The sequence below is a fragment of the Vicugna pacos genome, chromosome 13 (assembly GCF_048564905.1).
Source record: "Vicugna pacos chromosome 13, VicPac4, whole genome shotgun sequence".
Taxonomy (NCBI): Eukaryota; Metazoa; Chordata; class Mammalia; order Artiodactyla; family Camelidae; genus Vicugna; species Vicugna pacos.
Window position 1 is genome coordinate 1,480,777 of NC_132999.1, and position 17,113 is coordinate 1,497,889.

The following is a 17,113-nucleotide window of genomic DNA, read 5'->3' on the forward strand; positions in this document are numbered from 1 at the left end:
AACACAGACCTCGGCCAGCAGGTGGCATCCTCAGAAACAAGAAGGACCAGAAACCAAAACTGAACTGCAGAAACACAGTGTCTTCCAAGTCCCGCTAGCCTGTAATCACTATCCAATTGGCACCTTCCAGGTAGGAAATTCCAGTTAGGTAGGAAATTCCTAAGCATTTTATTCTTTTTGATGCTATTATAAGTAGCATTGTTTTTCTTTTAGCTGTAATTTCCATTACAAGTAATTCACTGTTAGTGCATGGAAAGGCAACTGATTTTTTGATGTCCAATTTGAATCCTGCAACTTAACAGAATTTTAAAATTCATCTTGCCAGTTTTTTAAATGGAATCTTTAGGGAATTCTGTCTGTAAGATTATTTCATCTGCCAACAGGGACGATTTTATTTCCTCCTTCCCATTTTGGATGCCTTTTATTTCCTTTTCTTGCCTCATTGCTCTGGCCAGGACTTTCACCACTGTGTTGCATAAACATGGTGAGGGTAGTTATCCTTTCCTTATCCCTAATCAGGCCGGTCAGGCCTGAGTATGTGAACATAGGGTCTGAGAGGAAGATAGAAGAGGAGAAACTGAATCAAATTCAAGAGTGTAATTTTAACATTTATATCAAGTTGATATCATTTATTTTATTTTGAAAATAGGCCTATTATTAATCTGAAAGTGACTAATGAACTAATGGCAGAAAAGAAACGTCCAATAAAGTATTTTAAAGGGATGTTTTTGAGAATGTTTGAGAAAGAACAGAGTTGTTTTCTGTTTACACAGAACTAGGTACAAAATAATAACTGTTTAAAAAGTAAGAATAATACAAAATTTAAGGTGTGAAAAAAGTTAAAACTTAAATAAAAACAAAATAATACGTTAGATGCTATTTGTTTTGTCAGGACGTATTTGTTCTAGAGTCCTTTTAAGGCTTTGTTAAGTATGACTTGAAAAGATAAGAGCAACCTAAGAAAAGTTAATAAACTGTCTGACATAAAAAATAGAGGAAGGGTTAAAGGGAATGTTGAGATATGATAAAGTGAAAATACGAAAGTGTTGTATACGATGTACAAGAAAATGCTACTGAGTTGTTATTAGTATTATCATCCCTAATATAATGTTTATCTACAGAGACCCACCTGGGAGAACTGGTTGACTCTAACATGGATGGAAATTGCTTACATTATGAGCCTCTGCTTTCCAAAGTGGAAGACAGACAACACTCTCATTCTCAGACTATCCAGGGGGGAGGCATGTGATTTAGATTCTGTCAAGCAGATATAACTCTGTGAGATGGAGATGTGAGCAGCCCAAAGATGTAAGTTTTCATGGGGGATTTTGTTTACTGCAGATATGATAGTAGACTAGTCTGCATACTCAGCTGACATCGGTGGAGTGTCTGCCATTGGATCTGGAGGTGCTATTATGCCAGGGGGTGATGGAAGGGCTATTTTCCCTTCAGGTTCCTTCAGTTTGTGGTTTGTACTGTTCTTGCCGAAGCAGCAGTAGAGTCTGGCTCTCTTGCCCTCCTAGAGGAACTATCTGCTCCCTGACAGTCTTAAAATTCAATTGTTTTTCTTACTACTGAGAAGAGTCTGTTGCTTGCAATAAAGATCCTTAAGTGATACATATGCTGAAACAATTTTGGTAAGAAATTATTTTCATATTAATAAATTGTTTTTTATTTTCCCTGTTTTTGTTTTTCCATGCTAGACATTAATCCTGAGTGGCTTCCCGGGTATGACGTCTTAGTAGAAGAGAGGGAAGAAAAAACAGAGTCAAGTTTTAGATTTTGAACGATTATAGTTATGATTTTCAGAAGAATGGGAAGGAATGTATTTTGAGCTTGAGTTAAAGTTCCCTTTTGTGATTATAGAAACTATTCTCGGAACTGTAGAAGGAGGGAAAACTAAGAAAAAGAAAGTAGAAATGAGAGGTGTTGGGTGGCCTGGAAATGGGGCAGTAATTGTGTGAAGGGATTCTTTTAGACAGAGAAGGTTAAACATCCACTCATGAATCCACTTTGCACAAGGGCACGCACATCCCCTGCCAGTGTCCCGGAGTCACATCAGTGACCACAGAGGAGGCCTACACCCCATGGAGAACTGTCCACTGTCTGTACCCTGGAGTTAACTGTCCCAAGTCCCCCTTATTGGAGGCCATTATGTGACCTCATGACCCCTTAGCAGTCACTCCTATTTAACTGTGGTCCATGGCTTTGTTCATTCCCATCAAATTTTTCCCTCTATTCCCAACACTCCAATTGTATCCCAGGACCAAAGTACAATGTTCAGTAAGAGCATATCTAGAAAGGTGGTGTATGTGGGGGGGAATACATCTATCCTGAGCAAAACTGATTATCTCCCTGCTGTAAAATGCATCTCACTTATGCAATTTAAAGTTTCTCTAGATCAATGTGCATGATTTCATATATAGGATCCAGCTAGGTATCACACTTATCGGTAGTACTATAATTAAGCATGAATTGAATCACCCTGTAGGTAAACACATTGTCTTCACATTTCATTTCATCTTGGCAAAAATTTATGGCTCAATGACAATTCAAGCCTCATTGTTTCAAGTTTTGTCCTGTGGTAATTGTTTAAGGTCCTAAAGATGATCATTAAACTTGTCCTCAGCAGATGAGGGCTGGTTAGATAATTCCTTTCCTTAGACTCTTAGAGTATGTTGAATGTGCTTCTTTGTCTCTCATCTGGACAGCAGTCATCTGTCTGAGAGATCCATGTTCTCCTTGTGGAGTCCTTTCTTGTGAAGACACTCTTTTGCCTAAAAGGGAAAGTGGAGACGGAACTCACACAACTTGAAACGTTTCCTACATTTGCTAGATTATTTCATATCCACATTAGTCCCTCCTGGGTGTTGAAACTTGTTTTAAAATCTTGTCCTCCCTTAACTTCCATGATATCACTCTTTCTTGAGTCTCTTATGCCTGTCAAAAAGTTTCTGGGTTTCTTTAGCTGCAGAAATGATCTACTCTTATAATTTCTAAAAATTACTGACCCAGAATGATTTTCTTGACCTCCTTTACCCACATGAAACACCCTCTTTTGGGAAAAACTGTATTCTTTCCCCTTTAATTTTGATCTAGGTAGTATGAACTCCCACAAACATATCTTAAATATAAGGAAGATGGGTAAACTCCAATAGGAAGGTTACTACTTGATTCAGAATCATAGCAGGTGTTTGATCAGGCAATTTAGTACAAGTCTCCAAAACTTGGTAGCAGAGTTAATGGAAATAAATTGAGGAAATCAAGCCTACACTGGTGCCCACTGTAGTTCTGGGCAGACAGCCTAACTCAACATAGACTTGGGGGAGGGCCTGGAGAATAGGCAGGTACTGGCAGCCTGGCTACTTAATTATATGGGCAATTGTGTTGATGGTCATGTAGTCTTCCTACTCATTAGGGTGCCTCCAGACATAAAGTCATATCAGGTATGGCAGAAACAAAGTCACTGTGGACTCCAAAAAGTAGATAGACAGGCCTGATATTTTCCCACAACCAGAAAAATTACTTATTCTTATGAAATTACAATTGCTTCCTTTGAAACATGAAAATAGAATAGTACCTGCAACATAACACGAGGATTTGATCACAGAATATCTGTTAAAATCTGTTATGCTGGCAATGAAGTTGTGCTTTATTAGTGATTTAATTATAAAAGATTCCATGAGACTTTATCCTGCAAATAAACAGCCTTTAACAACCACGGGTACCCAAAGGCAGAAGCACAAATAGGATAAAACATCTGCTTGTTTGGGTTAGGAAAGTCCTTCACCTGCCCTAACACTCTAAACCCCTCAGCAGTGTTTTTGATTCAGGACAGTGGAAGACAGAGTGGAGAGGAAGAAGGACATACCTGACATTTAAGGACTAGAACTCTCCCTTGCTCTGCCTTTAACTGGGACTTCTCCTTTTCCATCTTCTCAAAAAAATGATTCTAAATGTTCTTTTCTCTCTCTTGCATCATATGCTCATTCTTCTTTTTCATTTCCTGCAACAGTTTGCATCTTCTTCAGCTTAAACTTTATACATTCCACTAAAGAAGAAAAATAAGCAGAGAAATATGAGATTTAAATTGTTATACCTTATTTTCCTTTTCACTCTTTGTGTTTTTTTTTAATTCAGTTATAGTCAGTTTACAATGTTGTATCAATTTCTGGGGTATGGCACAAGTTTTCAATTATACACGAGTATACACATATTCATTTTCAGATTCTTTTTTTAGCATTTTTTATTGATTTATAATCATTTTACTTTTTTGTGTCAAATTCCAGTGTTCAGCACAATTTTTCAGTCATTCTTGGACATATACACTCGTCACATTTTTTTCTCTGTGAGTTATCATAACATTTTGTGTATATTTCCCTGTGCTATACAGTGTAATCTTGTTTATCTATTCTACAATTTTGAAATCCCAGTCTATCCCTATTAAAGCATGAGCTACCACAAGATCTTGTATGTATTTCCTTGTGCTGTAAAGTATACTAACCCTTTTTAATGTCTATTTTCTACATCATTTAAGAACATTCATGAGGGCTGGAATTTGCATATGATCACTGTAATGTCAGAGTTTATATGCGATGAAATTTTACTGAACTTCCACAGAAATAAGTATATATTTCAGTGTACAGTGATTATGAGTTTATTTGAAGAGAATTTGTTTTATGAGCCTTACAAGTTAGCAGTGATTTTCTCTGATGATGCTTAAGATAACTGTCTTTCTCCACCCTCCCAGATTATTTTTGGTGAAGCAAAGTGAATATGTAAAGACAAATTGAAATTTGCTGTTGAAAATATATCATTTTGTACCAGCCAGAAAAAAAAGTTGGGTTTCGGTTGAAAATAAATTCTTAAAAAGCAGTGCTGATCTGTATGCCAGATAAAAACTCTGTGTCTGGCAGTGAATTTTCATTTGTCTCTCTGTCTGGCTTAATGACAGAAGAATAAGTAACCTAATGAAGTGAAAAGTGAGCAATGGAAGTAGAACTGAGCGAGGTTTTCCCTCACTGAATTTCGGCAGTGTGCACCTTACAAGTGCAATGCCCAGTCTGATCCACACGGGGGCCTTGTTGAGCCTCTAAGTCACAGGTGGAGCCATCAGTCCCTGACAGGCAGCAGTCTTGAGTTGCGGGGAGAGGAGTTCCAGTGACTTCGAATACACTCTGTACATTGTACACCAGAGAATGTTGGGTGACCGTTGCACTGGCCCGTGTTTATTTTGCACTGGGCGTGCAAGGATCCCACTGAGCTGCAGTCACAGGCCTGTGGAGGAGCTAAAAACAGCAATGGTTAACATTCCACTTCATGGCGATAGCTTTAAATTTTAACTCTAATACTCCTATGCTTCCATTCAGCACATGTGAGCCGTGTGTCTGGCGTCTGCTCTGTGCTGCTCTAGTTCAGCCGCTTGGGAAACATCAGTGAACAGAATGTTGAAATTGCTCCCTGCAGTTACTGAAATATGTGAGTGTCCAGAAACCATAAAGCTATCAAATAGGAAAGAAACTGTGTCTCCTCTGTCTTTGAGGCGAAGACTAGTTGGGTACAGGTTTTCTTCAAACACTATTTGTTTCAAAGATTGAACTTTAGGCAAAGTCATTTTACCTTATCGTTTCATCTTTATGGCACTTATAAAGGAGGGAGAGAAGTACAGATGTAAATACAGCACAATGGAACAAGAGTGTCTGATGGGGAGCTGCAGAATGCTGTGAGAACACAGAAAAAGCACCAGGTCAGACACGGGGGAGCCAGAGAGAACTTAGAAGAGAAATGACATCCAAGGTGTTGCTTCTCAGAATTTAGTTTTGCAGACAAACCAGATTTGAAGTACTTTGCAGGTAATCATTTTTTCTTCCTAGATAAACAGAAGTTTTTTATTTATGTACTTTAAAATTTTGCTAGAATTTTTTTAAAGTTTTGAGTCCTTTTATGAATTTACTGAGACATAATAAATTCTTTCAATTTGAGAATAAAATTGCTTTTTCATTCAGTGCTATTTCTTTGATTTTGTTTTTGATGTTTGCCTCTGTTCTAATTTATCAGTTTTCATCTTCAGGATCATGTGTAATTCCTAAAGTTCATCACTTTTGTCTGTCAAATCTATGATATACCAATGGCTCCTGTGGTCATTTCCCTATTCTCTCTCAAATCTTTTCTCCATTTTATCCCTCCCAATTGACAAAGTAAATGTTTATTTTAATTACACCATTGCATTTTTAGCTTCTCTTCAATAATTTATTTCACCTCAGCAGCAGTCTTTAATTGCTTCACATCCACATGTCTTTTTCTTTTCTGTTTCTTAAGGCTATCTGCTTCTGATTTACAGAGCTCATAGCTTCTTGCAGTGTAATAAAATTCAAGTGGATTTCTAAAATTTTGTTTAAGATCTTGGGATAAATCATTTTCAGAGACCAGCTGTCTGAGATCTAAACTCACCCCTCCTTGCCCTGCTCTGTGGTATCATAGTTAGATCCTGTGGGCCTTTCTCTGTCCAAGTAGCAGAATGTTAGGCTTAGTCAACAGAGGGTCCTGGAGACACCCAAATGAGGCCATAGCAGAGGGAAGACACTTCCGTACTGGGTTCTGGCTCTTCATTATCATCATTGTCATTATTGTTGAATTGTTTAGCAGGGGAGCCCAGAGACTCAGAAACAATTCCAGCTGTGCCCTCAAGCCACTGTCTCCCCTGGACTGCTTAGGTCTGCACACGAGCTCTGGCCATGTCCGGCTGCTTCTAAGTAGGTCCCACCTGCCCATATCCTCCAACAATGCTGGGCAGCTTTTATAGGCCAGCAGTTGCTTGCATACTGTGGCAAGATTTTTATTATCATTATTATTTTTTTTTAATTTGACCACCAGCAGGCAGTGTGTTCCAGTGGCAGCCACAGTCAATTCAAAGATGTCTGAACCTAAGCCTTGCTGGGAATGGGGAGCAGCGAGGGGGCACCCCACTCCTACTCCTTGGTTCCTGTACTGTCCACCCTCCCTCACCCTGGAAGTAGCAGCTACTCTTTTGCACCTACTACTTCAGGACGTTTATATCCCCATTTTATCTTTTAAGTAACTATCTGCCTTTTACCAGTTAACAATTCTTTATATTCTACTTTCCCTGTTTAAGTAAACAGTGTGGTTTCTGTCTCCTAAATGGGAACCACCTTTGTCTGTGTCTGAGTTGCCACCACACAGGGTTTGTACTCAGTGTGTGAACTGGCTCTTTTGGGTATTGTTCTGTCACCCTTCGCAGACGCTCAGCTCCATGGCAGACTCATGGGCAGAGCAACTTGCCAGATTCCCAGATCCAGGTCTGGATGGATCTCACTTGGCATTTCTCACACTTTTGTTGCTCAGCTTAGTTCTTATATCCACCACCATGAGGGATATTCCTGCTTCTCCTGCCAAAAGAAGTTTACTCATAGGACAACTCTTTCTAGGATGTGATGGACAATCATCAGTTTCCCATCTATTACCGCTTTCCTGTTCAAATGTTTGGTGAAGTATTTTCCCAGAATCTGATATTAAAATATCACCTGGCCTTAGTTTTGGTGTCTTCACCATTAAATATTTTTCTGTGTCTTCACTGCTATTCAGTAAAGAGGCCTGCAGTAGGGGATGCTACTAAGTTATTTTAAACCCAAGATCTAAAATACAATTGTTTATTCTACTACAAACATGGCCACAGTTTCAAAAGCATTCTGTCAAAAGCATAGAATGGACATCACCCCAACGAACTTGTCCTTATAGAACATCTGATGTAGAGAGAGAATTCAAAATAAGGAAGATGACCTGTTCACTTATACAATTTTCCTTGACTCATTAAACAAAATTGGCCATAGTCAGAAATAGATTATGATGTGTTATGGAAACCATAATCATGTAATAAATTTAAAACTGTCTTATGAGATATTTAACTAAGATAAATGTCCTAGATTTTTTTAAGTAAAATAACTGTCTTTAGACTTTAACTAAAATATGAAATGTGTGCTACACAATTTATTATATAAAGGCAAAGTATTGATTCTTTAAGAACCATTAACAGTACAAGTAGACATTGGGATCCTTCCACATCAAGAAGCTTATTCAGGAAGATACTGGAGAATAAATGAGACCATTAACCACATGTTTAGGTCACACAATAGCCGGCATCAGACTTCAATCATGATTAGACGTAAAGTCTGTTCAGCAATGGAGGGTTGATGCAGTGCTCCCCTGCTAAAGTGACAGATGCAGGTTTTGTAACCCACGTCAATAAAAGCTTGAAGGATGTGTGTGCTCACACCTCAGCACAGAAAAATTACCCATGACACAAATAAATGGAAGCTATAAATCTCAAATCACTGTTCATCTAGATGACAGCCATCCAAGTTTTTTAAATGGTAGACAACATGCTCGCAAATACTTGTGAGGGCTCTATGAATCTTTCTTCTTATTGTTCATAATGATGAAGTGACTGGCCATTGATTTAACAGTGGTTCAAAGTAATCAAAATATTTCAGTCAACTTCAGTCAACAAATTTATTCAATGATCAGTAAATGTAATGATATCAAACATAAAAATTCTTAAAAAAAACTTGGTCTATATTCTGTCTTTCTTTACATTTTGAACATTAGGCATCAGCTTCAATTTCAGGAGTTTCATTAGAGTTTGGCCACATCATAGGATTTTGTAGGTAGCATGGAGCCCTCATACATTCCTATGTGACTAATTCATAAGTCCACAGGATGGGGCAGATGCTTGGATTTGAGGTTGGAAGTGTAAAAATGTCGGTCATAGAAACTTACAGCATTGTTCATACTCATCAAAAATCTTTGGAACTATTGAGAAATTTTTGTTTTGTTGCCCCAAATGTAGCTCTATAGACTTTCAAACTTAATAGTGCTTTTGTTGTTAAAAAAAAAAAAAATGGGTGCTGTGGCCAGTGCTTATTTAATCACATGTCTAATTGAAGTCATGCATCTGAACTTTCTTGAACAACCACCAATACTCTTGTTTCCCTCTAAATCAGTGTGTTCCTGACCAGTGTGTTTGGGTGCTTTATCATATATGTAAGAATGGTTATAGTTCCCATGTGTGCGAACTCAGTGGGAAAATAGTTTATGTCTCTATGGAGCACTACCATGGAGGCAGTCAGGCCACACTTGGTCACCGTGTTCCAATATTTCCCAATCTCATGCGGTCAATTGGAATGGTTCTTACCAACATCAAAAATGCCCGTGTTAAAAAAAAAGCCCAAATTTGTTGTTCTTACATTTAGTGGAGAATGTTCAGTCCTAATCCTTCTTGATCTTTTTGTTGCACTAGGCACACAAGAATATTCCTTTTTTTTTAAACAGACTATTAGTTTGTATAGCACTTACATGGTTTATCTCCTCTCTTAATCTGTTAAACTACAAGACTAAAAACAAAACACACACACACACACAAATAAGTAGATTGCCTTGGGCATTATGGCCATTTTAACAATATTCTTTCTTCCAATCTCAAACTCATCTGTAGTACACTAACTTCATCTAGCTTGAAACCGTCTGTAGGATGCATGGCTGGAGAGGTGAAACAAGTGTTGTAAGGAAGTCCCTTCAGCATGAGGCTAGGTGCACCAAATCTTGTACACATGTTCCATTTTGGGAAAATAACGTTTTTGTGAAAAACTTCGTCACCTTCCTCTTTGAGGACATGTAGTTTTTGTGTTTGGGAAAGAAGCCTATATCCATGCAGATGCATAAAGTTCTCAGAAAATGAACCTTTTTAATCAACTCCTTTAAAATGACTTATTTATTTTTAGAATTACAGAAATAGCAGATTTAAAATGTAGCAAAAACTTTTCTAATTTATCTCCCTTTCATTTTTTACAGCTTTGTTGAGATACAATCCACAGAGCATACAATTCATTCATTTAAACTATACAACTCAATGGTTTCACTACACCCACAGAGTTGTGAGACCGTCACAACTATTTTAGAGCATTTTCACTACCCAATAAAGAAATCCGGTACCCATGTACAGTCACGCCTATTTCTCCCTCAGCCTCCAGACCTAAGAACAGTGACTCTCCTTTCTGTCTGTGTAGATTTGCCTGTTCTGGACATTTCATATAAATGGAGTTATATAAAATGTGGCCTTAGCAGATTTTCATACAATATTTGTCTTTGTCTGGCTTGTCTCACTAAGCATAGTGCCCTCAAACAGCAGGATTCCCATCTTTCTCGTGGCTCGATAATATCCCTTTATGTGTATACACCACATCTTCTTTATCCACTCATCCATTGTCAAACATTTATCTTGTTTCCATATTTTGGCTGCTGTGAATAATGGTGCAATATAAACAGAAGTACAGCTATTATTTCAATATCCTGCTTTACTTTCCTTTGGATATATACCCAGAAATGAAATTTCTAGACCATATTGTAGTTGTATTTCTAATTTTTGAGGACCGACAAATTGCTCTTCCTTACCACTTTTGACATATCAGAATAATTTCTTTTTAATACTATCTCTCTTCTAACATCCTTCTTGCCATGTTCCCATGTGGTTTTTTTCCTGATGCTATTGTAAATGGAATTTTTCTATTTTATGTTTTGATGTTCACTGCTCATGTATAGAAATAGAATTGATTTTTTGCATATTGACCTTGTCTTGTGTAACCCTGTTGAACTCATGTGTCAGTGTTAATAGCTCCTTATGATTTCCTATGTACCATATCATGCCATCTGAAAACAGAGATTTCATTGCCCCCTTCCCATTTGGATACCTTTCTTGTCTTTCTTCTGCCTACTTGGCCTGGCTGGAAGCCCCAGTACAGTTGAAGAGGAGTGGCAAGAATGGACGTCCTTGTCTCCTTCCTGGTCTTAGGGAAACTGTCACAGTCACATATGGTGTTAGCTGTTCTTTCACAGGTTCAGGAGTGCCCCTTCTGTTTCTTCTTTGTTGAGTTGCCATGAAGAGGTGTTGAATTTTGTCACATGCTTTTGTGACTCTATTGATATGATCGTATTGTTTTTGTCCTTTATTGTATTAATACAATATATTAAAGTACTGATTTCTTTTTTTACAAAACAAAACATTTTTATTTGGTCCTTCAGAGGCTGAGTCTGGGAACACCCATGCAGTCACCCTATAGGAATGGTACTGACAATTGATAAAGTAGTCTCTGCGTCAGAAGAGCTGCCATATGTACCGGGTTAAAAATACTCACATCTCAGGTAAAAGGAGAAACTATAAAGGAGGACCAAGGGGTAATCTGCTGCTCCTGGGTGCTTCTCCAGGTGTAAACCCAACCCCTGCAAGCCCCATGGGAAGTGAGGGCTGTGGGCAGGGCCACCTGCTACCTGGGGGCCGCAGGGCAGGGGGCCCGGGTGGACCTCGGGGAAGCTGGCCTTAGACGTCCCTGGGCAGTCATAGAACTCAGGGCATCACAGCCATGGGGAGGATTCTGGGCTTCTGAGGTGGGGAGAGGCTGGGAGGGGCTGCACCTGTGTGTGCCTGGACAGGGCTGGCCAAGGATTTGTGCTGTATGGTGCTCCCCTCGGCAGAGGTCAGATGGCGCTGAGGACAAAGTACCTCACCCAGCAGCAGAGCCGGGCCCAGGCCCACCTGACCTGCCACCCCAACCCCAGCCTTGGACATGGCTTCAGTCCTGGCTGGCGCTCCAGGAACTGTATACTGTCCCTCCCCACCCTTGCTTGAGCCCAGTGGTCACCAGGCACCTGCTTCCTGGGACATACTGCTTGACTCTGGGGACTCCACCATGCCTCAAGGGGGCTGAGTAGGGAGATGGTACCAGGGCCAAACTGGGGAGAAAAGGCTCCTGAATTCATGCCCCATTAGGGGAGTGGTCCCTGCTCTCACCCTGGGGTTCTGGCCTCTGACTCCCAAAAGGGGTGGTCCCTGTTCTCATCCTGGGGTCCTGGCTTCTGGTCCCTGCTCACCCCAGCGTCCTGGTCTCTGACTCCCACAGCGGGAGTGGTCCCTGCTCTCACCACGGAGTCCTGGCCTTTGAACCACCCACATTTGGTTCTGTGAATGGACTCTGGGGTGCCTCACCCAGGTGAGAGGCCCTACCTGTCTGAGCCCCACCTCAAGGTGGGCTGCACCTGGAGGCTGCCACATAGCCCCTTCGAGCTAAAGGCCAGTTTGAGGCATTCTGCTTGGTGGCTAGGAGGCCCTAGACAGGAAGAAGTGGCAGGGAGAAAGGCCCAGGGGAAGTTGCAACCTGCAGCTGGCACTCCCTGCGTCGGGTCCTGAGATTGTGGTTCAAGAGTCCTGTGTTGGGGTCTCCCTCATAAAGTGGTGGGGGGCAGGTAGGCATGGGGTGGTTACAGCGGCTGGGGACCTAGCAGGCGAGAGACCTCAGATGTGAGTGGGGGGCTGTGGCTGCCCCCAGAGGCCGTCCAGTCACTGAGGAAGGCCTGGGCTGCCTTGCAGTGCACCAGGCGGTGGGTGATGGAGAAGCCGACGTGGCTCTCCAGCTGGGACAGGATCACCAGGACCTGCCTGTTAAGAGGCAGGACGCGGTCCTGGGTGCGCAGGTGACCACGTGTGGACACCTCGTTGAAGCTGTCTGAGAAGTCGCTCTGCACGTGCAGGTGGGACTTGTGTTGCCGGCTCTTCACCACCATGACAATCCCGGCCCAGCCAGGCATCAGGCAGTATCAGGTAAGGCACTCGTGTCCCTCGTGCCGTGCTCCCCTGCTGTCTGTGAGCAGGGTGATGGCATTGGCTGGGCTCCGATGGGCCCCACCATGATGAGCCTGGAAGTGTACACGGCCAGCACAGGCCCAGGCGGCTCTGGGGTGCTCCTTGGGACACTGACTGAAGGATTAGAGACCTGCGTGGCCGGCAGGCCTGGCGTGGGGCCCCAGTGGTTGAAGGCACAGCACACCACAGCATATTTGCCAGGCTCCAGCATCATGTTGCACTTGACAAACTTCTTGTCAGCCCGCTAGCTGTGGGCCAGCAGGCCGCCTGGACTCAGGTTCCCACCGCCGAAGGATGCCCGGAACACCAGTACGTACAGGTCCAGGAGGTGGCTGTCCACCGAGTCCGTGTGCCTGCTGCCCTCTTGGAAGACAGAGAACTCCAGGAATGCCCGCTCCAGCACTGTGAGGGCCGTCATGCCGCGGCCCACTGGCTGAGCTGGGGAAGTGGCCCTGCACCCATGCCTCCTGCCGTTCCGCATGCACCTTGCAGACATCCACAGATTCGAAGTACCTGATGAAGTTGCCGTACTCCATCCAGAAAACACCCTCACTGCTGCCATGTAGCCTCAGCTGGCTCCACAGGGTTCCCAGCCAGTATGGCCATTCGTCCCACCAGCTGCCATTCCAGGAGCAGCAGCCCCACGGGCTCTGGAGGTGCAAGAGCCTGTAGCCCCGGACATCCTGGACATCCAGGATGGAATAGGCATGGCGGGGTTGCAGCCCTAGGCTCTCGTACACAGCATCGTATTGAGCCCCGGCCCCCTTAGAATTCAGCACTTTGGCCTGGATGAGGTCAGTGTCCACAGGCTCCTTGCGGGGGTTTGTAGAGCTGACCTGCAAGGCCAGGCTCTCACAGGGGGTGCTGGTAAGTGTGGCCAGGCCCTGGATGGCACGCCTGGCCTGGAGGGCAAAGTAGGAGCCATGCGGCTGGCCAGTGCCTTCTGGATGAGGGCCAGCTGCTTGTGCTGAGCCTGTGAGAGGAGGAGGAAGCCAGCCTCATCGCAAGGCAGCACGTCCACCAGCACCGTTGTCCACATGCCATCCTTGCAGAGCCATACCCGGTGGGCGTCCTCTGCGCACAGACTGCACATGACTATCACCCGCTCGACCAGGTCCGGCCACTCGGCCAGCACCGCCAGTGCACTCAGGAACCAGCAGTTCCCTGGGAGTCCCTGCTGGATGTCTGAGGGCCAAAGATGGGAACATGGACCATGAGGAGCCGTGGTACCTGAACATAGAGCAGTTGACCTTGTGGGGCCACAGCCATTGTCGCACAAGCTGCTGGATGCTGTCGCTTGCAGGGAAGCCCACAGACTGGGGCCCGGGGGGGAAGCTGTGTTCCACCAAGCTCACACTGCTCTCCCGGCAGAAGGCACGATGCTCTCCCACAGGGCCTTCGCCTCTACAGTGATTGATTTGGGGATGTTAAATTACCCTTGTGTTTCTGAAACCAATGGCACTTCCCCATGGCGTAAAATCCTTTTCATACATTGCTGGATGCATTCTGCTAGTACTTTATTGAAGACTTTTTGTGTCTATCTTCATAAGTGATATTGATCTGTTATTTTCTTTTCATAACATTTGTTTTGATACCAAGGGAGTACTGACTTCATAGGATGAGTTGAGAATGTTCCCTCCTTTTCTATTTTTAAAAAAATTTTTGAAAAACTGATATTAATTCTTGAAATATTTGGCAGAATTCACCTTGAAGCCATCTGGGCCTGGGCTTTGCTTTGTGCAAAGTTTAAAAATGACTGATTCAATCTCTTTATTTGCTGTAGCTCTATTCAGAAACGCTGCTTCTTCTTGAGTCTGATTTAATGGTCTGTGTCTCTCTAGGAATTTACCCACTTCACTTAGTTTATCTGCTGTATCAACATGCTCTTGTTTACAGCGTTCTCTTAGAATCCCTTTCACTTCTGGGAACGCAATAGTGATGACTGTAGTAATTTGAATCTTATTTTTTTGTCTGTTTATGTAAAGATTTGTCAATTTTGGTTCCTTTTCAAACCTACTTTTGGTTTTACTGATTTTCTCTATTGTGTTTCTGATCTATTTTTTTTCTGCTCCAATCTTTATTATTAATTTTTCTCTGTTAGCTTCAGATTTAGTTTGCTTTTCTTTTTCCAATTCCTTGAGGTGGAAAACTAGGTTATTAATTTGGGATCTTTTGTCTTAATCAGCCTATAAAGAATTACCATAGACTGGCTGGCTTAACAACAGACATTTATTTTCTCATGGTTCTGGAGGCTGGAAGTCCAATATCAGGGTGTCTGCATGGTTGGGTTCTGGCGCGAACTCTTCCCAGCTAGCAGATGGTTCCTTATCACTGTGTTCATACATGGCTAGAAGTAAGACAGAGAGCAATCTCTCTGGTGTCTCTTTTTATAAGGGCCCTAATCCCATCATAAGCCTTCATGGCCTCACTTCAACATAATGATCTCCCAAAGGCCCCATGTTGAAATACTGTCACATTAGGGGTTAGGACTTCAATATATGAGTTTGTGGGAACTCGATTCTGTCTGTAATATATTTCTTCCCTTTAATATAGGTGTTTGCTGCTATACATTTCCTTCTATGCATTGCTTTTACTTCATCTCATAAGTTTATTGATTTTTTTAAAGGCAAAAACATTTTCTGTTTATTACAGGTTTTCATAGTATAAATGAAAAGCCACTCAAGCATGTGACAGGAGAAGTTATCACATTTCATTGACTCGGGAAGCAGAAATGACAGCTCAGAGGCTAATAAAGCCTTATGCCTCTGACGTTGCTGACTGTCTGCTGGATGACAAGTCAGCAAAAGAAATCACAGCATCTCCAGGCTCCAACAATACAGTAACCTTTTTTTAATTTAACTGAGTTACAGTGAGTTTACATGTTGTGTCAATTTCTACTGTAGAGCCCAATTTTTCAGTTATACATGAACATACATATATTCATTGTCACATTCTTTTTCACTGTGAGCTACCACAAGATCTTGTATATATTTCCTTGTGCTGTACAGTATAATCTTCTTTACCTGTTCTACATATGCCTGTCAGTGTCTACAAATTTCAAACTCCCAGTCTGTCCCTTCCCACCCGCCTCCCCCCATGGCAACCACAAGTTTATATTCTATGTCTACGAGTCTGTTTCTGTTTTGTATTTATGTTCTATTTTCTTTTTGTTAGATTCCATATATGATTGATTTCATATGGTATTTTTCTTTCTCTTTCTAGCTTACTTCACTTTGAATGACATTTTCCAGGGACGTCCATGTTGCTACAAATGGCATTATGTTGTCATTTTTATGGCTGAATAGTATTCCACTGTGTAAATATACCACATATTCTTTATCCAGTCATGTTTTGATGGACACTTAGGCTGTTTCCATGTCTTGGCTGTTGCAAACAGTGATGCTATGAACATTGGGCTGCAGGTGTCTTTTTGAAGTAGTGTGCCTTCTGGCTATATGCCCAAGATTATTGATTTTTTATTTCATTGCATTATTGAGTCCAACAGTGGCGCTCCCCCCTCAAGTATGTTTATAATTTCTGCTCTTTTCCTTCTGTATGGATCACACTTTCCTGTTTCTTTTAACACGTCATAATCTTTTTGAAAATTGGACATTTTAGATAATGTAGCAACTCTGGGTACTGATTCCCAAATCCCAGAATTGTGTTATTTGCTTGTTTATTTGTTTACTGCATGGGCTGGACTTTGTCTTTGAATTGAATTTCTCCCACAGTGTATAGCTTCTGATGTCACATAACAGAGGGAACAGCCTTGGACATACACACAGTCACCCTGGAATGACACAGCTCTCTCTGAGTGTTTTCCCCCTGATCTCCCTATTAAGCCTGCCTCTGTTGTCATCTCATCCAGCTGTTAACCTCCACTAGTTGCAGGCTAATTGCTCTATTATCATTTTTCTGACAATTCCCAGACATAAATTTCTGCAGGCTGATCTAATCAGACTTGGGCTCCTTTATCTTCTAGGCTGGTCTCAGATGCGTGTTCTGACTTGGGAGGGTCCTTCTTAGCTGTCTCTCCCCAGGTTCTCTCTGTTAAGCTTCCAGCTGCCCCGTAGCTTAGCTTGTTATTCTCGTGGTGCTACTGGCTTCATCATAATTGCTTACCTCCAAAATCCCCTTTGTTTTTGAAAGCACCCGTACGCCTGAACTTCCCCATCCTCTGCCCGAAATAAATCTGTCCTTTTTGAGAAAGCATACTGTTCTTAAGTCCTGCCTCTCCCACTGGGAACAGTCTATGAGCCACTGCTCTGGAATGGTAAGACGGGGCAGTGGGCTCCATCTCTTGGAGTGGCACCTGTGTTCTGCCATTGGAGAGCTAGATAACCCTGGTCTTCTAGGCTTTCCTCTCCCACTGTGGAACCTCTACTCTGTGAGTTAAGTCAGTGCAGA

General features: G+C 42.2%; 1 pseudogene; it reads right to left on the reverse strand.

Annotated features, from left to right (window-relative positions):
- Positions 1-12,324: 12,324 nt before the first annotated feature.
- On the reverse strand, positions 12,325-16,880 carry LOC102539239 (calpain-15 pseudogene; annotated as a pseudogene).
- Between the last annotated feature and the right edge of the window lie 233 nt (positions 16,881-17,113).